This window comes from Mustela lutreola, chromosome 7 (assembly GCF_030435805.1).
Source record: "Mustela lutreola isolate mMusLut2 chromosome 7, mMusLut2.pri, whole genome shotgun sequence".
Lineage (NCBI taxonomy): Eukaryota > Metazoa > Chordata > Mammalia > Carnivora > Mustelidae > Mustela > Mustela lutreola.
This window is the reverse complement of record NC_081296.1, coordinates 64,134,233-64,158,812: the sequence shown is the minus strand read 5'-3', so window position 1 is coordinate 64,158,812 and position 24,580 is coordinate 64,134,233.

The following is a 24,580-nucleotide window of genomic DNA, read 5'->3' as shown; positions in this document are numbered from 1 at the left end:
AATTTCCAGGGTTCAGGAATTGGGAAAAGCATCATGTAAGAAGTTTATTCAATCTGGGTCTTAGCAACTGGAAGCATTTGAAGTGGACAGAAAGAGAGAATATCGTAAATAAATGGAACAAGTCACAAACAAAAAAGGCATAGTGACTGTTTAGAGATTAAAAATTAGATCATAGAGGGAGGAGTCAAGATGGCGGAGAAGTAGCAAGCTGAGACTGCTTCAGCTAGCCGGAGATCAGCTAGATAGCTTATCTAAAGATTGCAAACACCTGAAAATCCATCGGCAGATCGAAGAGAAGAAGAACAGCAATTCTGGAAACAGAAAAACAACCACTTTCTGAAAGGTAGGACTGGCGGAGAAGTGAATCCAAAGCGACGGGAAGATAGACCCCGGGGGGTGGGGCCGGCTCCCAGCAAGCAGCGGAGCAACCATGCACAAAATCAGGACTTTTAAAAGTCTGTTCCGCTGAGGGACATCGCTCCAGAGGCTAAACTGGGGCGAAGCCCACGCGGGGTCAGCGTGGCCTCAGGTCCCGCAGGGTCACAGAAGGATCGGGGGTGTCTGAGTGTCACAGAGCTTGCGGGTATTGGAACGGGAAAGCCGGCTACAGAGACAGAGCCGACAGTAAGCTCGCAGCTCCGTGTTACCTTGAACCGGTCGCAGGCTCGGTGAGCTCGGAGCGCGGCCGGAGGTCAGGCAGACGGGAGTAACTGGGCGCTGTTCTCTGAGGGCGCACTGAGGAGTGGGGCCCTGGGCTCTCGGCTCCTCCGGGCCGGAGACCAGGAGGCCGCCATTTGTATTCCCGTCCTCCGGAACTCTACGGAAAGCGCTCAGGGAACAAAAGCTCCTGAAAGCAAACCCGAGCGGATTACTCACCCCGGCCCCGGGTAAGGGCGGTGTAATTCCGCCTGGGGCAAAGACACTTGAGAATCACTACACCAGGCCCCTCCCCCAGAAGATCAACAAGAAATCCAGCCGAGACCAAGTTCACCTACCAAGGAGTGCGGTTTCAATACCAAGGAGAGCAGCAGAATTCCAGAGGAGGAGAAAGCCAAGCACAGAACTCATGGCTTTTTTCCAGTGATTTTTTTTAGTCTTGCAGTTAATTTAATTTTTTCTTTTTCATTTTTTTTTTTCTCGCCTTCGGGTAAAATTTTTTTTTTAACTGTTACCTTTTTCTTTTTTAACGATTTTTTACTAGTTTATCTAATATATATATATTTTCTTTTTTACATTTTCTTAGGTGTTTTCTTTTTTTAAAAATTCTTTTCTTTTCTTTTCTTTTTTTTTTTCTTTTCTTTTTGTTATTTTTTTCTTTCTTCCTTTTTGAACCTCTTTTTATCCCCTTTCTCCCCACTCACGATTTTGGATCTCTTCTAATTTGGTTAAAGCATATTATCCTGGGGTTGTTGCCACCCTTTTAGTATTTTACTTGCCCCTTCATTTACTCTTATCTGGACAAAATGACAAGACGTAAAAATTCAACACAAAAAAAAGAACAAGAGGCAGTACCGAAGGCTAGGGACCTAATCAATACAGACATCGGTAATATGTCAGATCTAGAGTTCAGAATGACAATTCTCAAGGTTCTAGCCGGGCTCGAAAAAGGCATGGAAGATATTAGAGAAACCCTCTCGAGAGATATAAAAGCCCTTTCTGGAGAAATAAAAGAACTAAAATCTAACCAAGGTGAAATCAAAAAAGCTATTAATGAGGTGCAATCAAAAATGGAGGCTCTAACTGCTAGGATAAATGAGGCAGAAGAAAGAATTAGTGATATAGAAGACCAAATGACAGAGAATAAAGAAGCTGAGCAAAGAGGGACAAACAGCTACTGGACCACGAGGGGAGAATTCGAGAGATAAGTCACACCATAAGACGAAACAACATTAGAATAATTGGGATTCCAGAAGAAGAAGAAAGTGAGAGGGGAGCAGAAGGTATACTGGAGAGAATTATTGGGGAGAATTTCCCCAATATGGCAAAGGGAACGAGCATCAAAATTCAGGAGGTTCAGAGAACGCCCCTCAAAATCAATAAGAATAGGCCCACACCCCGTCACCTAATAGTAAAATTTACAAGTCTCAATGACAAAGAGAAAATCCTGAAAGCAGCCCGGGAAAAGAAGTCTGTAACATACAATGGTAAAAATATTAGATTGGCAGCTGACTTATCCACAGAGACCTGGCAGGCCAGAAAGAGCTGGCATATTTTCAGAGCACTAAACGAGAAAAACATGCAGCCAAGAATACTATATCCAGCTAGGCTATCATTGAAAATAGAAGGAGAGATTAAAAGCTTCCAGGACAAACAACAACTGAAAGAATTTGCAAATACCAAACCAGCTCTACAGGAAATATTGAAAGGGGTCCTCTAAGCAAAGAGAGAGCCTACAAGTGGTAGATCAGAAAGGAACAGAGACCATATACAGTAACAGTCACCTTACAGGCAATACAATGGCACTAAATTCATATCTCTCAATAGTTACCCTGAATGTGAATGGGCTAAATGCCCCTGTCAAAAGACACAGGGTATCAGAATGGATAAAAAAACAAAACCCATCTATATGTTGCCTCCAAGAAACACATTTTAAGCCCGAAGACACCTCCAGATTTAAAGTGAGGGGGTGGAAAAGAATTTACCATGCTAATGGACATCAGAAGAAAGCAGGAGTGGCAATCCTGATATCAGATCAATTAGATTTTAAGCCAAAGACTATAATAAGAGATGAGGAAGGACACTATATCATACTCAAAGGGTCTGTCCAACAAGAAGATTTAACAATTTTAAATATCTATGCCCCCAATATGGGAGCAGCCAACTATATAAACCAATTAATAACAAAATCAAAGAAACACATCAACAATAATACAATAATAGTAGGGGACTTTAACACTCCCCTCACTGAAATGGACAGGTCATCCAAGCAAAAGATCAGCAAGGAAATAAAGGCCTTAAACGACACACTGGACCAGATGGACATCACAGATATATTCAGAGCATTTCATCCCAAAGCAACAGAATACACATTCTTCTCTAGTGCACATGGAACATTCTCCAGAATAGATCACATCCTCGGTCCTAAATCAGGACTCAACCGGTATCAAAAGAATGGGATCATTCCCTGCATATTTTCAGACCACAATGCTCTAAAGCTAGAACTCAACCACAAAAGGAAGTTTGGAAAGAACCCAAATACATGGAGACTAAACAGTATCCTTCTAAAGAATGAATGGGTCAACCGGGAAATTAAAGAAGAATTGAAAAAAATCATGGAAACAAATGATAATGAAAATACAACGGTTCAAAATCTGTGGGACACAACAAAGGCAGTCCTGAGAGGAAAATATATAGCGGTACAAGCCTTTCTCAAGAAACAAGAAAGGTCTCAGGTACACAACCTAACCCTACACCTAAAGGAGCTGGAGAAAGAACAAGAAAGAAACCCTAAGCCCAGCAGGAGAAGAGAAATCATAAAGATCAGAGCAGAAATCAATGAAATAGAAACCAAAAAAACAATAGAACAAATCAACGAAACTAGGAGCTGGTTCTTTGAAAGAATTAATAAAATTGATAAACCCCTGGCCCGACTTATCAAAAAGAAAAGAGAAAGGACCCAAATAAATAAAATCATGAATGAAAGAGGAGAGATCACAACTAACACCAAAGAAATACAAACTATTATAAGAACATACTATGAGCAACTCTACGGCAATAAATTTGACAATCTGGAAGAAATGGATGCATTCCTAGAAACATATAAACTACCACAACTGAACCAGGAAGAAATAGAAAGCCTGAACAGACCCATAACCAGTAAGGAGATTGAAACAGTCATTAAAAATCTCCAAACAAACAAAAGCCCAGGGCCAGACGGCTTCCCGGGGGAATTCTACCAAACATTTAAAGAAGAACTAATTCCTATTCTCCTGAAACTGTTCCAAAAAATAGAAATGGAAGGAAAACTTCCAAACTCATTTTATGAAGCCAGCATCACCTTGATCCCAAAACCAGACAAGGATCCCACCAAAAAAGAGAGCTATAGACCGATATCCTTGATGAACACAGATGCGAAAATACTCAACAAAATACTAGCCAATCGGATTCAACAGTACATTAAAAAGATTATTCACCACGACCAAGTGGGATTTATTCCAGGGCTGCAAGGTTGGTTCAACATCCGCAAATCAGTCAATGTGATACAACACATCAATAAAAGAAAGAACAAGAACCATATGATACTCTCAATAGATGCTGAAAAAGCATTTGACAAAGTACAACATCCCTTCCTGATCAAAACTCTTCAAAGTGTAGGGATAGAGGGCACATACCTCAATATCATCAAAGCCATCTATGAAAAACCCACCGCAAATATCATTCTCAATGGAGAAAAACTGAAAGCTTTTCCGCTAAGGTCAGGAACACGGCAGGGATGTCCATTATCACCACTGCTATTCAACATCGTACTAGAGGTCCTAGCCTCAGCAATCAGACAACAAAAGGAAATTAAAGGCATCCAAATCGGCAAAGAAGAAGTCAAATTATCACTCTTCGCAGATGATATGATACTATATGTGGAAAACCCAAAAGACTCCACTCCAAAACTGCTAGAACTTATACAGGAATTCAGTAAAGTGTCAGGATATAAAATCAATGTACAGAAATCAGTTGCATTTCTCTACACCAACAGCAAGACAGAAGAAAGAGATATTAAGGAGTCAATCCCATTTACAATTGCACCCAAAACCATAAGATACCTAGGAATAAACCTAACCAAAGAGACACAGAATCTATACTCAGAAAACTATAAAGTACTCATGAAAGAAATTGAGGAAGACACAAAGAAATGGAAAAATGTTCCATGCTCCTGGATTGGAAGAATAAATATTGTGAAAATGTCTATGCTACCTAAAGCAATCTACACATTTAATGCAATTCCTATCAAAGTACCATCCATCTTTTTCAAAGAAATGGAACAAATAATGCTAAAATTTATATGGAACCAGAAAAGACCTCGAATAGCCAAAGGGATATTGAAAAAGAAAGCCAACATTGGTGGCATCACAATTCCGGACTTCAAGCTCTATTACAAAGCTGTCATCATCAAGACAGCATGGTACTGGCACAAAAACAGACACATAGATCAATGGAACAGAATAGAGAGCCCAGAAATAGACCCTCAAATCTATGGTCAACTAATCTTCGACAAAGCAGGAAAGAATGTCCAATGGAAAAAAGACAGCCTTTTCAATAAATGGTGCTGGGAAAATTGGACAGCCACATGCAGAAAAATGAAATTGGACCATTTCCTTACACCACACACAAAAATAGACTCAAAATGGATGAAGGACCTCAATGTACGAAAGGAATCCATCAAAATCCTTGAGGATAACACGGGCAGCAACCTCTTCGACCTCTGCCGCAGCAACATCTTCCTAGGAACAACGCAAAAGGCAAGGGAAGCAAGGGAAAAAATGAACTACTGGGATTTCATCAAGATCAAAAGCTTTTGCACAGCAAAGGAAACAGTTAACAAAATCAAAAGACAACTGACAGAATGGGAGAAGATATTTGCAAACGACATATCAGATAAAGGACTAGTGTCCAGAATCTGTAAAGAACTTAGCAAACTCAACACCCAAAGAACAAATAATCCAATCAAGAAATGGGCAGAGGACATGAACAGACATTTCTGCAAAGAAGACATCCAGATGGCGAACAGACACATGAAAAAGTGCTCCATATCACTCGGCATCAGGGAAATACAAATCAAAACCACAATGAGATATCACCTCACACCAGTCAGAATGGCTAAAATCAACAAGTCAGGAAATGACAGATGCTGGCGAGGATGCGGAGAAAGGGGAACCCTCCTACACTGTTGGTGGGAATGCAAGCTGGTGCAGCCACTCTGGAAAACAGCATGGAGGTTCCTCAAAATGTTGAAAATAGAACTGCCCTATGACCCAGCAATTGCACTATTGGGTATTTACCCTAAAGATACAAATGTAGTGATCCAAAGGGGCACATGCACCCGAATGTTTATAGCAGCAATGTCCACAATAGCCAAACTATGGAAAGAACCTAGATGTCCATCAACAGATGAATGGATCAAGAAGATGTGGTATATATACACAATGGAATACTATGCAGCCATCAAAAGAAATGAAATCTTGCCATTTGCAACAACATAGATGGAACTAGAGCGTATCATGCTTAGCGAAATAAGTCAAGCAGAGAAAGACAACTATCATATGATCTCCCTGATATGAGGAAGTGGTGATGCAACATGGAGGCTTAAGTGGGTAGAAGAAGAATAAATGAAACAAGATGGGATTGGGAGGGAGACAAACCATAAGTGACTCTTAATCTCACAAAACAAACTGAGGGTTGCCGGGGGGAGGGGGTTTGGGAGAAGGGGGTGGGATTATGGACATTGGGGAGGGCATGTGATTTGGTGAGTGCTGTGAAGTGTGTAAACCTGGTGATTCACAGACCTGTACCCCTGGGGATAAAAATATATGTTTATAAAAAATAAAAAAATAAAAAAAAATAAAAAAAATTAAAAAAAAAATAAAATAAAAATAAAAATTAGATCATAAAGAGTTCTTGGATATTGACTTTAATCCTAGTTAATTATCAATTAATGGCTTGATGGAAGGGTGCCTGGGGGTACTCAGTCGCTTAAGCTTCAGACTCTTGATTTCTGCTCAAGTCAAGATCTCAAGGGTGTGAGATCAAGCACTGCATCAGGCTTTCTCCTGCTCAGAGCATTCCCTACTTTTCTCTGTCTCCCTCTCCCTTGCTCCTATCCTACTTGTGCTCTCTCTCTCTCTAAAATAAATATATACATCCTTTAAAAAAAAAAAAGTGCTTTGCTTGGTGGAGTGCCTACTATGAGCAAATCATTGTGCTTAAGAGATTATATCCTCAAAGGATTTAGAAGTTGAAGGGATGAAATAAAGGCACATAAATATAAATCTAAAATTAAAAACAGTATGCATTTGAAATTAAGAAGTACATTCAGGTATTAGATGTACAAAGATAGCTGAATCTCACCTTAGCACAAAATAAACACAGGGCTCATTTGTCAGAAACACCCTTCCAACAAGAATCCCAAGTTACCTTTACTTGCATATTCATTCTTCCTCACTCCTAGAAATACCTGCCATGTGAGTCTACGGCCATACCACTCTGAATGCGTCTGATCTTGTCTGATCTCAGAAGCTAAGCAGGGTCAGGCCTGGTTAGTACTTGGATGGGAGAAATATCTACCATGTGAAGTATGTTTGGAATGCCTAATTGTCATTCTTGCTACGTGATTTTGGGAAAACAAGTGTTTAGCAGAATATAACATGAGAAAGTATTCTAGCAATACCTGCATATTGAATGGAATCTTCCAACATTGGCAAAAACCCAATCATCTGAGTGTGTCCTTCTTCCCATTTAAAGAATCTAAAATTATAAAGAATTTTTGTTCCAGATTCCAGGGTCCCCTTCTGCCCTTTCAGCCTTTTCCAGGTTTTCCAAACTTTGGGGGGACCTATAGATTCTTCTACTACCACTGACACATTCTTAGCCATGTTGTGCTGAAATGATCTGCATTCAGACTCATATCTTAGTGGAAAAGAGAGGAAACTGAGCATTAATATATTAACACCTTCCTCCTTTTTGTTTCCTTTCTGATATAGTATTTGAATCCATCTACTCTGAGTAAGAAGAGTAAGTTCTGTTCTCTAGAATTTGAACAGCTGTCTCTTGAATAGTTTCCTTGCTCATTCTTCCTCCTCTTTCCTTCTTCCTTTACCCTCAACACACACACACACACACACACACACACCCTTACCAGATTCCAAATCATCTTCTTGAAGTTCCCTGGCATTCTACTTCCTCACATGTGTGTTACAAATGCATTTAAAAAGAACTGGCTGCATCATTTGCAGTGTGCAGTGGAAAATGAAAATATGAAACCCCTTGCTTCCCATGCAAGAAAAGAAAAATTCTTTTTCTTTCTACTGTGGTCTCTCTGGATCTGTCATGTTGGGTTTTTGGTTTAGGTTTGGGTTTTGGTTTGCTTTTTTTGTTTTGTTGTTATTTAATGTCATGCTTCCTCAGCCCCAGCTGTACTCACAAATAAATGCAGACCCTGTCCTAGGACGTGAGGTGCATGGGTGTGTACACCCAACTCAGCCAGTCCTTACTGCATATGCACCCAGGTTGTAGCCAGGGATGAAGGAAAGATGTAGTCTCTGGCCTGGAGAAGTTGAAGAGGGAGGGCAGGGGGCAGGACACATTGGTCCCAGGAGATGGCAGAAGGCAAGAGTTGCACCTGAGCTGAATCTCTAAGTTCTCAGTGAATTCTCTATCAGCCCATCAGATTTCACTTACAATATATGATAAAATTATTTAAAAATATTTAAATATTTAAAATCGTTACTAATTTGAAGGCAGCAACTGCAAAGCATTAAACCCTAAGAGGAGGGAGCTCTGTGCATTTGTACTGGTCACAGTCCCACATGTTAGGATTGAGGCCCATCGTGGTTTAGTGTAGCCATACTGTTGTTTTTGAGCTTTTTTTTTTTTTTTTTTTTTTTTTTTGACAATTTCTGTGGACTCAAGAATGTAAGACAGGAAGAAAAGAACTCTATATACTTTGATGAGGTTGGGGGGTAGGGTGGGAAATACAGGCAGAGAAAGAAGGGTTCTTCCTCTAAGGAATAGAGCAGATGAAATAATGCTGCCAGAAATATAATAAACTCCTGGAGGTTTCCCTGGAACTCTTGGTATTTAATTCTTTTAATGAAATTTTATGTTGACTTTGGAAGTAACAACTACTCCTCATCAGACTCCAAGATATCATTGAGCAATTTTATGTACTTTTCTTTCCTAAAAGAAATGTGCAACTTAAGCTTGTTAAAAATACTGTATCTAATTAGGTTGAGCCATATAAAATCATGGATATTCAATCATTTCTGGCCTACAAAAACAGCAGTTTTATATGTTTCCACCAAATTTTACCTGGCCAAGGTTCGTTTCCTCTTTAATAAGTATGCACCAATAGTATGTCTCACTTTTCATTTTCTTCCACACAACTTCAGCTGCTAGGTAATTTTGCGATATTATATCGATTTTTAACAAAAGTATTTCAGCCTTTTCCTGAACACATTAGTGTTTCTATGAAGTTTAAAGGGATGCCCTTTACTAACATTAGAAAATTGATTTGAACTGATAACCTAGAAAGTACACCAAAGGCAGAAGCCAACATGTTTGTCTTGATGGAAACCAGAAGATAAGATACTGCCTTAGATCTTGGGAGAGTCCTTCCACCGTGATACCACTGAGCATTGCTTTTTATGTGTAGTCTTTTAAGAAACAGGCAGGTCTGTGGGAGTAAATCTATTTCTTCTACTTGTCTTTACTTCTCTTATTTTAGAATTGGTTTGTTATGTGTTTGGAAGTAAACTGGGAGACATTTTCTTTAATTATCCATCTTTTTTCTTAGCTGGATAAGACGCAGGAGGTAAAAAGAAATATAACATAGTCATTGGTTCTTTCAGTTAGAAAAATTCTAATTTTACCTGATACTTTAGGCTGGGCTCAGCGACTAACAAGGAGAAGTCCTTCCAAACTATAAGTGATGAAGAAGGGGACAGCAAAAAACTATAAGACCCACACATTTTCAGATTTTCTATTTGTATGACTGAGTTTCTTCACTTGATTCAATTTCTGGCATATTTGGATTGTAAATTTCTTATTGTTCAGATATTTATGGAATAAGTTGTCATTAGCTATAAAATGCTTTACTTTGTAAAAAAGCAAATACTGTTTTTGAAATCAGTAACTCAAGAGCATAATAAAAATGAGAGAAGTATATTGTCATGTTATAGCCTAATGTCACAGTCTTGACAACTAGCAAAAAATGTACTTAGAAAAACTGGCAACACTAGTATTAAAATCAAACTTTCATGTAGTGCTTTCTTTCTGAAAAAAAATTGTAAGATCAAAGAAAACCAAGATATTTAAATTTCGTTTTTTTCAAAAGTGGCTTGCCAAATTTATATTCTGGAAAATAAAGTTCTTGTGAAATTACTGAAACCCAAATCTTAACAAATAAAGTCACAATATAATTACTATTGTATGACTTAGGAGACTCACTGATGAAATTTTACTTCAGACATTAAGGAGGTTTGACCTGGAGTGCCTCCGGCCTATATTATGGCATCACTTGTCAAACTTTCTTTTTAAGCGCAGAATTGTTATTCCTGTATGTTGACTGCAGACTCTGCCTTAGTTTGGGGGCTATTAAGATCTATCAGGACCAACTGTACATATTAGAATTCAGAAAAATTTACTTGACAATTTTAATGGCTGCGAAAAAGCCATTACAGAGTCACAGAGAAAAGAGAGAAAAAATGCCAAGGCACACCAAAGAACCAGAGGAGGAATTTTTCTTTCTTTCTTTTTTTTTTTTTTTTTTTTAACTAACTCCTACCATTCTCCCTATTTTTAGTCCCAGCTGCATTTTTTTTTTCCTAGTCCTTTTTTACAGAGTTAAAGCATGTTTCTCAGTGCCTCTGCCTTTGTGTTCTGCCTATATGATACAGGCACATGGCCTTGGAGCTGTGGGCCACTGGGAACACATGGCAATCAGTGCAGTCTGATGCAGCCAACAACGGGGATGAGACTTTGCTTTAAACAGCACAGCAAAGAGCATGAAGGAAATCTCCTAATAGGTGGTGGTTGTCAGACCAGGAGAGCAGTCCTGCTTCCTCTTCTGCTCTGCCCAGAACCTTCAAATTGCAAATAAGAGAATTATGCCTTTGGCCAGTGTAGTCATTTCTGAGTCTTTTCTATTCTTTTCCAGAGCAGCTCCACCCAACAAATACCTTATAAACCTAGAGGTCTTGTTTAAAGTAAATAGATCTAGAGAAGGTAACCATGAAAGCTTTATAAAAGTTAAGCCAAACAACTTGTAAATAGGTGTGGCAGAGCATTTGGGCAGACTTAATCAATTTTCCTTTCAATGAAACAAAAAGCTATGTAATTCTTATTGCTATTTGGTAAATAGTTGCCAGTTACCCCCAAGACATTAAGTACTTACTTATTTTTCCTTCTTCTCCAGCCCCCTGTTGTATTTGTGTTTTATAAAGCAAGAAAATGGGTGAAAATGGACATTGTCCCAAAGGTTGCTTGTGGAGAGATGGTGGAGAAAGGGGCTGTCTAGGAACCGTGCAGTTGATTGCCAAACCAGAACAACCTGTTTATGAAAATAATTCTATAATCTCAGCATCTATTTAGAATGCAGGAGCCATCTTCTCAGGGAGAAGAAATGCTCAAAGAAGAAAAAAAAAAAAAAAAAAGAAAAGAAACAGAGATTTTACTTTTAGCTCATCTTCAGATTTGCAAGGGACAATAAGCGAGATTCATTAGGCCATTTGTTTCTGTCATCTGCCATGATTCAAAATGAAATACTAAATGTTTCATGGACTCAGAAAAAGAGTAGAATTTGTCTTTGTGTTGGCTGTGCAAAGGCGGTGTGGCTTACAGCCCCCATACATGAGGCCTGACGGATGAAAGGGGGAAGGGTGGTGCCATCTGAATGATGATGGGCTAATATCATCACCCTCTTGTCAGCTGTAATAGGCTTTTCCTCACAGAAATAATTCATAAAACCGCTACATTATATTCTATCCCTGACAGGCCCTATCTATCCTCCAACCCAGCAGGCTCACAACTAATAAGAAAATATGTGGTTCAGGAACCCTGAAAAATTAAACAGGTAGTTTATGAACAATTTGTTTCATGGGGATGTTTATTATGTTTATTAAATATTGAGCCTTTAATGTTTTCCCAGTGCAGATGATATCATAAAAATGCTGACTTAAGCCTCGGATGTATTCTTAGAAAATGACATTTTACACCACTAGTAGTACATAGTAAATAACTAAATTATAGCAGCTTCTGTGTCTGTATGGAGACAGGATGTAGGAAATGTAATTTATAATGTATCTTTATGTACATGTGTATGTGATGCGTCCTTGTGTATCCTTGTGTATCACGTTCAAGCCTTCATTGTAGGCTTAGGTTTAAAAGTAAGTTAGGGAATACCATTATTTTAGTGCTTGTCTTGGGGAAGGTCAGCCGGAGGTTTGCTTTATTGCTTGCACTAAAGGAGAAACCTTGAGTTCAGTGTTTGAGGCATCAAGAGTACACATACTCTGGGCACTAATAATAAACTTAATCAGGAGTGTTACTTTGTAAGTACAATTTTTATAGAAATCTGTTATCTCGGTTTTCTCTAGAGACCAATGTCTGTGAGCATAGGAGGGTAAAATGGCTCCTAGTAATGTGATGTTCTTTATTTGAAAAGTATCAAATTAGATACAGAAACTGTTCTGCAGAGAGCCAGCAGAGAAAGTGCATGAAGCACGTTCTTTCCCTGCTCATACCTTGCGCATTACTAGCTTGGCTGTCATAATATATTTAATCAGTGTGACAGTAAATGATCTTCTGCTGTAGACAAGCAAGTGGAAGATTATCTGCATCTTACAGGGTTAATGGCCCTTTCATAATAAACAATACCCACAGTATGAAAATAAGGCAATAATTCACGTACATATTTCAGAAAGCACATGCCCAAGGTGATTTACAAAGGAAGTAGGATCAAACCTGTGGTTAAATGCTATAGCATTCCAGGCCACAGCTTTACTGATCTCAGAAGGACATCTTAATTTACTATATATTCCCACAGAGAAACATACACATAGGTATTTTGTAATGAATACATCCTCATAGGGTTTCACCGAGGGTATAGGTTCATGTAATGTGAAAAGTCAGATGAAATAGAAAATACCAGCATGAAGAGGTTAAATGTAGAATCTGTTTGAAGACTGGTTGTCAGTACATCAGTTTCGTGCTAGGGGAGTTCTTTAGGGGCCACTCATCGACCTTTATTTTCTATGACTTTCATAAATATCCAAAATGATGAACTGGAGATAAACTCACCCCAAGCTTGAAGAGGACCCTGAAAGCTAGCATCCAAATTAAGGGTAACTTTTGCAATTTGGGAGGTGTGGTCAGAGGTGAGCAGAAGAGGATTCGGAAAGGGAAGGTCCTCTTGAGTAAGAAAGCTAATTAAGCTCGCACAGTTGAGATGGGGGATGTCAGAATCTCTGCCAGCATGGCAAAAAGCTTTCTTTGTGGATAATAAGCCAGTTGATGGCAAAACAGAATGAGGATCTAAAAATCGGGTGAAATATTGCAATTATTAAAATAGTCTGGCTCATTAAAAAAATAAAAGAGTCTGGCTCAGGGAATAGAAAACAATTGCATTCTGTCCTGCTCAGTTTCTGAGTTGTTTGCAGTCTAGCTTTTGCAAAGGAAGAGTGGTGTGGAGAACCTAGATGGAAAGGTTAAGGGGTTGAGGGATGTTAGCTTGCATAACAGAATGGTGAGGCTGAATAATAATCCTATCTCTAATGGTTTCTTATGTAGAGATGGGAAACAGTTTTCCTTCTTCCCCAGTGAATGGGTCCAGCAGGATGAATTGAGATTAAATGCGTTTTTGGTTTTGTTTTGTTTTTTAAAATAATGAGATTGTTAGGTAACAAAAGAGGTGTACTCTGTTGCTGAGATTTAAAAAAAATAGATGTGGTCTCTATTTGTTAGGAATAGGCTAGAAGCAGCCTGTCCTTAAGAGGAGGCAGGGTTTTAGCCCTCACGTGGTTTCTTCTTACTTTAAGAATCTGTGCATGAGCCTGATGGAGGGTATTAAGAAGGGCACATATTGCATGGAGCACTCGGTGTGGTGCATAAACAATGAATTTTGGAACACACACACAAAAATTAAAGAAAAAAAAAAAGAAAATCTGTGCATGTATGCACAACTGAGTCTCTATCCCTGTACAGTTTCTGATATTTCCATTGAGAGTGTACATGAACAATTATCTGGCCAAACTGGAGCTTCCTTTGAAGTTTAATTCTAAACAATAGAAACTCTAACTCTCCTTTCCCTACCTTTTCCAAGCACTGGGTGCTGTACTAATAAAGTTGAAATTTACGCATTTACACTCAACCCCTTTGGAATATTATGTCCTGGTATAGATTTCCTGAGGCGAGGTTGCTACTGCTGGAGCTGATATCCACTGAGAGGCAGTGGTCAGTTTTTGCTGGGATGCGGGCTGTGGGAGGGGTAACCCTTCCTATGTTGCCTGTAGCTGCCTATGCAATCTCAATTTGTTTATGATGCCAAGAACCCTGAGTACTTCTCTGCACATGAGACAGACAAAATGGACGGTGGTTTGTGGAGAGGAAAAATTTACTCTGGGTCATTAAAGAACCATGAACATCCTAAACAGCATAAGGCTATGTTTGGTCTCTGGGGCTCATGTTGTGCTACCAATTTCAGACCTCCCCCTTTTAGAGGAAGGCAGTTGGTGGCAATTAATTACCCCTGGATAGCACATACAGCTGCAGCCTATGTATGGAAACAGAAGAGAAATTAGATTTAATTGGCCTTAGCACAATCAGGAATGTGGCATTTATTTAATTATGACTTGTTGGGAATGGAGCCTTGATTAGTGTTTTATTGCAATTTTAATATTAATAATATAATTAATAACATACCGCATATAAAAATGAAATAAGCTTCTTGGATGTTACGTTAAGTTACTATGGGTTATTTTTAGAAATGCATGAAGTGTGTTCTTTTGACAATCAAAAAATTCTCAATTATATAAAAAAAATGAAGGGTTTCTTACCCTTGAGTGTCAGTCACATTGATTATTTCAAAGTTTTCCTTTATCAAGCCAGGTCCTGACGCATCCTCAGCAGAGCTTATATTAGTGGGTGAAATGATTCATTGAAACCTAATTTATTTTCTATTTTGGTCTACTTTTTGGCTTTGAAGTTAAAATGTCTGTCATTAAGTGCCCTTGCATCTCTTAGTTGGTAATAACTGGGATTTCTTAAAAGGAAAAAGGAAAAAAATAGTGTTTAAAAAAAGTACAGACAATAAAACATTCTAACTATATGGAGATTTTAAAATTGTCATAATTCTCAAATACTGCTTTAGCTTTTATGGAAATATTTGCCTAGGAAAATATCTTCTGTCATGTTAATAAAATAATTGTACTTAGACTCTGATTATTTACATAGTATTTTCCTCAGTTGATGTATCTTAAATAAAAACCTTAAAAGTAAGCCTCTAGAGTTCTTTGCCCTATGGTTTTGTAGGATGAACATTTGCTCCTAATTCAAGGAAATTCACTGTGTTGTAATCTGCACTTAAACAGTCTCCCTGATAGGAATGTCCCCCCAAATGCCACACAGACTAAACAAAATGAGCGCTTCTGACTGCCATGCTGTATTAAAAAAATCTGTCTTATATTCCACACATACCAGGCAATCTTTCTGCACAGTTTCACACAAAAGCAGCAGGATTAGAAGCTCTTTGCAGTTGCATCAAACATTGGTAAATGAAGGAAAAGCAACACCCCGCGGTCCTGCAGATGTTTATAAAGCTGCAGCGGCTGTGTGTCCAGGGAGTGAAGAGGCATCGTCTCGCCACACTTGCGATGGTCACAGAGACCCACTTGCAGTGTAGAAAACACTGTTTATTCTTCATGCCTCCATCTCTGCCAATGAGAGGCTGAAATTTTATACCCCGGAGTTAAGTGGAGAGAAAGGATATCTAGCTCAGAGGGTAAGCAAAGAAGATAGAAAGACCAACCATCAGTTCAGAGTGTCAGGGCTTGGAGCAACGGTTCCTTTACAGAAGACAGGTTTTCTACTTTCCTTGAATTGTTTTTTCATCATATGAAAAAATATTAATGAAAAATGCAGAGGATAATAGACACTTTTTCATTTCATCAAACATTTAGAAAATACCTGCTAGGTGTATATATCCCTGTTCAATATACATAGGATATCAAAATGAAAGATGGGTTTGCCCTTAAAAAATCATGAAAGAACAAGAGAATCAAATTAATTGTGTGATTGATCTGTGTGGGGCCCCCTCTCCAGAGGCAGCATTCAGAAAATCCAATCCAGACTTTGGAGTCCGGAGACCTCATTGTCATCCTTGTTATCCTGGCAGGAATTAACTCTGGGATTCAAGGAAGCTCATCACTTCCTTGTCTCCAACTCAGTTTCCCTATTGCAAAATAAAGAAGTGAAAGTTCTTAGATGGTCTGTGAGCCCTTTTCATATCCAATATTCTATTACTTTTATCCTTAGGAAAGAGAGGAAGTGATGGGGCTTTAACAAAGAAAAGGAAAAATCCTAAAATCCAGAAATGCTATTTTGTAAGGACAAGTCAATCATCTAGTCAAAGTAGCAGAACAGGAGCTCTTTGCCAAAAAATATGCCCAAGAAAATAAACTCAAAGACCTAACAGGAAGGCTGGAAGTTGGGGAAAACAATTGTTTCCTTTTTTCCTTCTGGAGCAGGGAGATATTTCATAAATACGAGGGAAATCCAGCCACTATTTCATGTGCTGTGGTCCTCTTAGAACGAGCTCCACCTGGCTTTGGGCCTTCGTACACACTGCCCTGTGGCCTAAGCCCTTCACAGGGGCTCTGTTAATGCTGAGGAAACACTTCAGCCTCCTTGAATTCACCTTTGCAAGTTAAACAGGAGAATGGGACATGCAGGGTGGATGAAAGCATAACCTGAAATTATAGCCCCTTTGTTACTGGACACCATGCATCAGAAATAAGTTAAATATTAACATGTACCTGTCCATTTATGTGTGTCTATAGACATAACCTCCACCTTCCTGTGAAGTTCACTGTTTTTGTTTGATTAGTTGTGGGGCTGTTTTCGAGATCTGCCAGTTGGAAGTAGCCACGTTTTGTGAAGTTAAATGAACTCGGGCAGGGAAGCAGTCCGTGATAGGAGAAATTTTATATAAACACGAGAGGAACTGAATTACTCATTGTTACTTTAAACCGATGACAAGTATCATTATCCAAAGTGGTGTTGGTTTGGTACCGGAGCTGTGTGTGCTCCTCGTATACTTTCTTTACTTTTCTGTAGGGAAAAAAACAAAAAAACAAACCCTCCAACACAATGTCTAATAGCAGCATGTACCTGTCTGTCAACAAAGAATTCCACAATATGAAATCGCTGCTGTAAGAGCTATTGGAGACTGGCAGCAAACAACCCAGGCTTGACAGAACACCCAAATCTTTGGTGCCCAAGAAGCCAGTTGTAAAGCAACAATTTAGAACTCGGATTTTATTTCCTATTCCTCTAACCCCATCTTCCCATTACTCTTGTACACAATATGTAACTACAGCAAAGACTTCCGATGTGAATAAGGCATCTGGGATTCTTTTTTTTTTTTTAAGATTTTATTTATTTATTTGACAGACAGAGATCACAAGTAGGCAGAGAAGCAGGCAGAGAGAGAGGGGGAAGCAGGCTCCCTGCTGAGCAGAGAGCCCGATGCGGGACTCGATCCCAGGACTCTGAGATCATGACATGAGCCGAAGGCAGAGGCTTAACCCACTGAGCCACCCAGGTGCCCCAGGCATCTGGGATTCTTATAGCAATTATAGTCAAAACAAAAATATTGCACATGTACACACAAGCACACACACACTCATGATCAAGAAAATAAAGCCAGGTGAACACAAGTAGGTATCTGTTGGGTACAATTACAAAGGTGATGCATTCAGAATTTCATTATCAATATACAGCTTGACAGGTCCCTTTTAATGTAACTCATTACCTTTACAGACAAGTTTTCCAAGGTGTTGAGAATAGAATGGCTTACTGGAGCTGGTATTTCATTCACAGGGAAAGAAGGACATACATGGTCACGATGCATGTGGCTGCTTAAAGCTTCTATCTAAAAATATTTCTCTTATGTGGAAAAATGTAAAGATATATTTTAAGCTAAAAATTATATATGTCAGGGGAGCTCTAAGTGCCTTGGTAAGGTACTGCTTTTTGTTAGAGTTCGTTAAAATCTCATGGAGATAAATCTGGTCTCTTTTTGACGTGTTGGGAAACTGGGGAGTAGGGCAAGGAGTAGGAGGTTGAGAAAAGGAAGGAAATCCATATTTTTGGTTCAGGAAGAACTTGTATTCTTTAAAGGTAGTTTCTAGGTGTGATTTTTCAGACTGATTTTGTAGATTTGTTTTCGGGGGAAAGGTGGGCTAGAGAAATGAGTGACTTCTATACACCCTTGCATATAGTATAAAAATGTTACATGTATCCTCCAGCCAGTAACCTCCTTTATAAATAATATGTGCCTCATCTTAAGACTGATTTCCAGGGTTCTACTGCAGGGCTGAATTCAGAGCCTTTTCTTCTTATATATTTGGCTTGTTTATTGGTTAATAACTTTGATTTAAGTTTTGAAATCTAAAAATAAACCAAAGACTTGATTGAACTTGGGGAAGTGTCCCTCCTTCTGTGATGGAAAAGAAGGTGTGTTGTAACTGATACAGCTATGACAGGGGGTCACATTATCTCCCCGCCACCTCCTCCCCTGCCGGCCCCAAGTGTTTATCTTATGGAGAGGTTTTTGCTGCCTGAGAATCCACTCCCTCAGTCCTGTGATTTCCTCTCCCTTTGGCGAGCTATTTTAGCTTGTCTCCAGTTGGCCAACAAACGGCATCACATCCCTGACACCAGAAAGGGAAATAAAATCACCTTAAAAAAATGTTTTGGTGTCAATGTTTTATAATTTTGAAAGATGGGAAAAAGTTGTCTACTCTTCACACACTGCAAATACCTCGTAAACAACAGGGCACACAGACTCTGAAGAAGAAAAAAAACCAAATCAAACTTTTGCCTCAGGGAGGAGTGAGCAAGAGAAGATTTTATTATTTCCATGTGTTATTTTGAATATATTATTCTGAACAGCACTTAGCACCTTCATGGTGCTAAATTAATTTAAAATGATAATGTTTTCCCTTCCTTTCTAAGTGCTCTCTTCTGTGGGTGTTGTAGGATACAGGTGGTAGGCAGAAAACTTGGAGGTTTTGATCTCACATATGAAATATTTCAAGTTTCTAAGTTTTTACATACCCAGTTTGTTGCTGGGTAACACACCATGGAGGTAGAATATGATTATATTTCCAGAATGGGTATTTTCATCGGTTTATAAAATTGTGTATTTATAAAGCTGTTAACTTTTTAAAGATTTATTTTTTTATATAAGAGAGAGAGAGAAGGAAGGAGGAGGGGCAGAGGGAGAGGGAGAGAGAGAATCTGGAGCAGGCTCCATGCTCAGCATGGAGGCTGACACGGAGCTCAATCTCACCACCCTGAGATCATGACCTGAGCTGAAACCAAGAGTTAGAACTGACTGAGTCACCCAGGTGCCCCAAGCTGTGTTAACTTTTTAAAAGCATTTCACATTTCCATTTTAACCCTCCAACTTGCCCAAGTGCTAGTTGGATGAGGTGGTATATTGAATAATTTACAAAAGAGAAAGGTTAAATGACTTACTCCAATTTGTAGGTGATGTTATCACAAGACAAACGTCTCTTCTACCTCACAGTGGAACCACAGTAGACAGAGATTGTACTTGAAATAGAAAGCAGGAATCCTGCTGGAATCTGTTTCAGAAATCTTTAGGTTCTAGGGAATCAGGACCCTTGGTTCTAGCTGGGCTACAGAGGTTTTCCAGGGAGATGTACAAAGGAAACTGGCCCTGTGGAGTCAGCTTGTGATTCCCCTCTCTATTCTTTGCTCTTAGGTACCATTGCCCCTGTGGTGGTTGTGTCAGATAAGGATGCTGTGCTTCATAAAAAGGAGACATGACTCCTCTGAGCTAGACCCAAATGAAATAGTGCCCTCGCTTTTCCTTTTCTTTGTAGTTGGGTCCTCTTTCATTTTATTGCCCTATGCATGCATCTCTTTCTTCTTGTCAAAATTGAACTTCAGGTAAATTGGTAGCACTCTGATATATATATATATATATGTGTATATATATATATATATATATATATATACACACACACACATATTTTTTTTTCATTCTCTGATATTCTGAAAATTCAAGTTATGTTTCACACACACTCTCACACAAACTTTAAATTAGGTAGATTTATGTTGTCTTCTCCAACAGTGTAAACATAGGAATAGAACCTCATTTGCAAATCTGGGCATAGGAATGTAAGCCGAAAGGTAGACTTGAATGATAAAGAGATGTTTAAAAGAGAATGCAGATGCCTGGGTGGCTCAGTCAATTAAGCACCTGACTCTTGTTTTCTGCTCAGGTCATGATCTCAGGATCATGTGATCAAACCCCACATCAGGGCTCCCCACTAGGCATGGAGCCTGTTTGGGTTGGTTTCTCTCTCTCTTCCCCCGCCCCACTTGCATGTGTACTCTCTCTTTCTCTAAAAATACATACATACATGCATAGTCTTTAAAAGAGAATAAAAATTTTAGGAGTGAACTGAAAGAAAAATGCTAGTCACGGACACTGTAGGTAAGGTATGGATATGGAGAGAGAGGGTGAAAGAAGGAGAAGAGAGAAAGAAGAGACATACAGAGAGCCAGAGAAGGAGAAAAGCAAGACAAAGAGGAAAGCAGAAGGGAGAAAGGAAAAGGAGCAGATGGAAGGAAAGAAAGAAGCAAGAGAAATGGGAAGGGAAGGAGGAAGAAAGAAAGAAAAGGAAAGAAGGAAAAGAAATAAGCAGTTTGACAAAGAATGGGGTAGAAAGAAGAAAATATGTGTTTGTTTTGAGAAAACAGTAAAAACGTGAAGTTTCAGATGGGACCTTGTTTTTAGAGACTTTGAAATTAAGTTTAACATATGGCTATGGTGATACTATTAAAATGATAAAATAGTAAGGATGTTTGTTTTTTTTTTAAGATTTTATTTATTTATTTGACAGAGAGAGAGAGATCACAGGGAGGCAGAGAGGCAGAGAGAGAGGAGGAGGAAGCAGGCTCCCCACGGAGCAGAGAGCTTGATGTGTGGGTAGATCCCAGGACCCTGAGATCATGACCTGAGCGGAAGGCAGCGGCTTAACCCACTGAGCCACCCAGGTGCCCCTGGATTTTTCTACTTAACTCTGGTGAAGATGTGGATATAGACGACTATGGGCAGACATCTCAGTCACTGTTTAAAATAAAAATAAATAATCTGAAACTAATTACATCCTGAGCTTTGGCTTCATGTCTTAATTGTTCAAAAGGGAAATCTTGATCAAGAGCTTTTTTCAAAGTTTAGCCCCAAGTGCTTTGATTACTCTACTGTCATAATCAACCTTAAAGATAAGTTTCCTATGAATTATTAACTCATACCTTTAAAGATATGATTCTTTGGATTTGATTATGTTTTTTTAAAATTTGGGTGGCAAACCATTATTAACGAGTCATGAAATCAATTTAGATGGTAATAATCACCATTAAAAAAAAAAACACAGAATAAGCAGTCAAACTGCTTATTTCTTTTCCTTCTTTCCTTTTCTTTCCTTCTTCCTCCTTCCCTTCCCATTTCTCTTGCTTCTTTCTTTCCTTCCATCTGGACTTGGCTTAATATTGAAATGTAAAACTGAGTACAGCATGTATAGGAAGGATAAATATTGGTTTCTGTAGCTTTTGTTTTGGTTGTGTGTGTGGTATGTGTGTGTGTATCCAAAATATATGTATGTGTTTACTCAAAAAATAATATGCTTTCCTTATTACAGGTAATGATCAAACTGTTTAAAACTGACCAACTGATCATTTGAAACTGATCAAGCTGATCTGGGTGGTACTGAAAAAAACCTCACCAGGATATGTATATGACATGTTCTTTGGGATATTTTAACAGTGTCTTTATTTCCAGTGGGAGATGGTTTATTTCAAAATGTGTCCATTTTAGGTCATTTTTTCCAGAGTTAATTTTTCATTCAAAGGTATTACTTCATTAATGATGTATGTAAAAAGTACTTTAGTTCAATTGCAAATGAATCACAAATTAACACAACAATGAGATATTACTACACACCTACTAAAATGGTCAAAACCCAAATCTTTGACAACTGGTCAGGATGTGGAGCAAGAGGAGCTCTCATTCATTGCTGGTAGGAATGTAAGATGGTACAACCATTCTGGAAGACAGTTTCTTACAAGACTAAACATACACTTACCACATAATGCAGCATGGTATTTACTCAAATGAATTGAAAACATGTCCACAAAAAAGTCTGCACAGGGATATTTATAGCAGCTTTATTTATAATTATCAAAACTTGGAGGTAACCAAGATGTCCTTCAGTAGGTGAATGAGTAAACTGTGGTATATCTAAACAATGGAATATTATTCAATGCTTAAAAAAAAAAAAAGGAGCTATCAAGCCATGAAAAGACATGGAGGTGACTTAAATATATATCACTGAGAGAATATGCAAGTGAAAGGAACCAATATGAAAGCCTGCATATGGTTGGATTTCTACTATATGACCTGGAAAACACAAAACTATCAAAGCAGCAAAAAGATCCCTATTTTCCAGGGGCTAGTGGGGGAGGCAGGAATAGGCAGAACATGGAGAATTTGGGGGGCAATGAAACAGTCTTCAAAATACTGCAATGGTGAATACATGTTATTGTATACATTTAAATATCCATAGAATGTACAACATCAAGAGTAAACTGTGGACTTTGGGTGACAGTGATGTGTCAGTATAGGTTCCTGAATTGTATCAAATGTACCACTGTGGTACAAGGTATTGTTAGTGAGGGAGTCCGTGCACGTGTGGGGGCAGGAGGTATGTGGGAATTCTGCACTTTCTGTTCAGTTTTGCTGTGAACTTAGAAATACTCTAAAAATAAAGTTTATTAATTGAGAGAGGGATATGCGCTAAAATACTGATCTGTATTGCCACATTGACCTCCAATAAATTATACCAATTTTTTCTTCCCTTAATGTTGTATGGGAGTGTTAGTTTTCCCACACTCACACTAACTCTGTTTACTGTTAATTTTGCTATATATATTTACCATTCCAATATGTGAAAACAGTATCTCATTAGTGTTTTAATTTGCATATCTTTAATTTATGGTGAAAGCTAAAGCATCCTATGTTTATGAGCTATTTATATTTCTTTTTATAACTGCCTATTCATGTTATTTGACTATTCTGTGGTTTTTAAAGTTGTGATAATTAAGAAAAAATCTTAGAAAAAAAATTTCAAAAGGTGCTTTAGGTTCTTCAGAAAAAAAAATCCTAACGCAAATCTGAAGGATGGTCAAAGACGATTGAGCCAACAACAGAACCATTGCCATTTGGACCTGGCCTGTTCCTTACATAGCCTGGAGACCTCCAGCACTTTTCGAAGCTCCCATGCCTGAGGATTACAGAACAACACAGCCTTTGTCTTCAGGAGCTTATTCTTTAAGAGTCTGGAAATCTTTCTCTTTTGCTTCTTTTTCTCGTAAGGAGGTAAAAATGGAATAGAGTGGGTGGGAGGATGGAGCAAGGAAGAAATGGGCAATAAATACACTTTTTAGCAAAGGAATCAGCAGCTGGGGATGACGCAGAAGAGAAGTAAACACAGAAAATGGGAACAGTTACAGTCCTGCAGGGAAGCTGGCTTGGACTCTGTGGTGGAAAGCGCTAGCCCAATGCCAACACTGCTGTGGGATTTGTAGACTCTTCTTTAGATAATTGTAGTGGATTCAGACCAGCCTATTTGCAGCCCATATAATTGAGAATGAGCAGCAGGGAATTGTCTTGGTTTTCGGGCACTGATCCCTTAACCAAGCTACTCGCCACCACCGACATGGTACATCTGTTGGTCTGGTTGGGGAGAAAATATGGCCTCAAAAGCATCTCCACTCTGCAGTGCTGGCCCCAGACCCTCAATCCTCCAGCCAAAGCATTGTTTGGGGCCAGGAAGAAGTTCCTTCGATTTGGCCAAATTGGTAGTTAAGAAGGCAATGAAAGAAACACTGATGCTTCATGTGCCAAATAAGACAGTGTTCTATGTGGTCCCGTCTCACCTGAGCATTTTATTAGTGCTCTTTTTTGAGAGCCATTTCTGATTATGTCTATTTACATTGATCCAACATTACTGGAATGTTTGGGCTGCGATGCAGTGCAGATGGGCACAAATGCTTTGTGCCTCTGTGTTTATAACGGATACAGGCTCTGCTAGGGCTTTGAACTTGTTGACTGTCAGGATTGGCAATCACAGAAAACCTGTCTCTCCCTCCCCCACACCTGTTTAGGTACATTGATAATAGTTTTCCTGCCTCCAGATGAAATGTCCTTAGGATTCAATCTCCTAGTGCACTATTTTCACACATAAGTCTTAAATAAATAGACAATTCCAAATGGAGGTGAACCCCAAATTATGTTTTCATCATTAGCCCTACAATAATTTCAGAGTGTGTCCCCACTCTCCCACTAGAGCTCCTGTCTGTAATCCCTCCATCATTGCATTTGCATGCTTTTATTATGTAGTCTACCTTCGCGAGGGCAATGTGTCAGGAAGCATCCCGTCTGTAAGTGACTAGAGTTAAAATCATCCTCAACAAATCGGCAATGCGATCGGCTCAGAGCCATGCTAATAATGCCATCCTGTCAGCTTCCACGCTTTTGATAAACACTGCTTCCCAGCGAAGG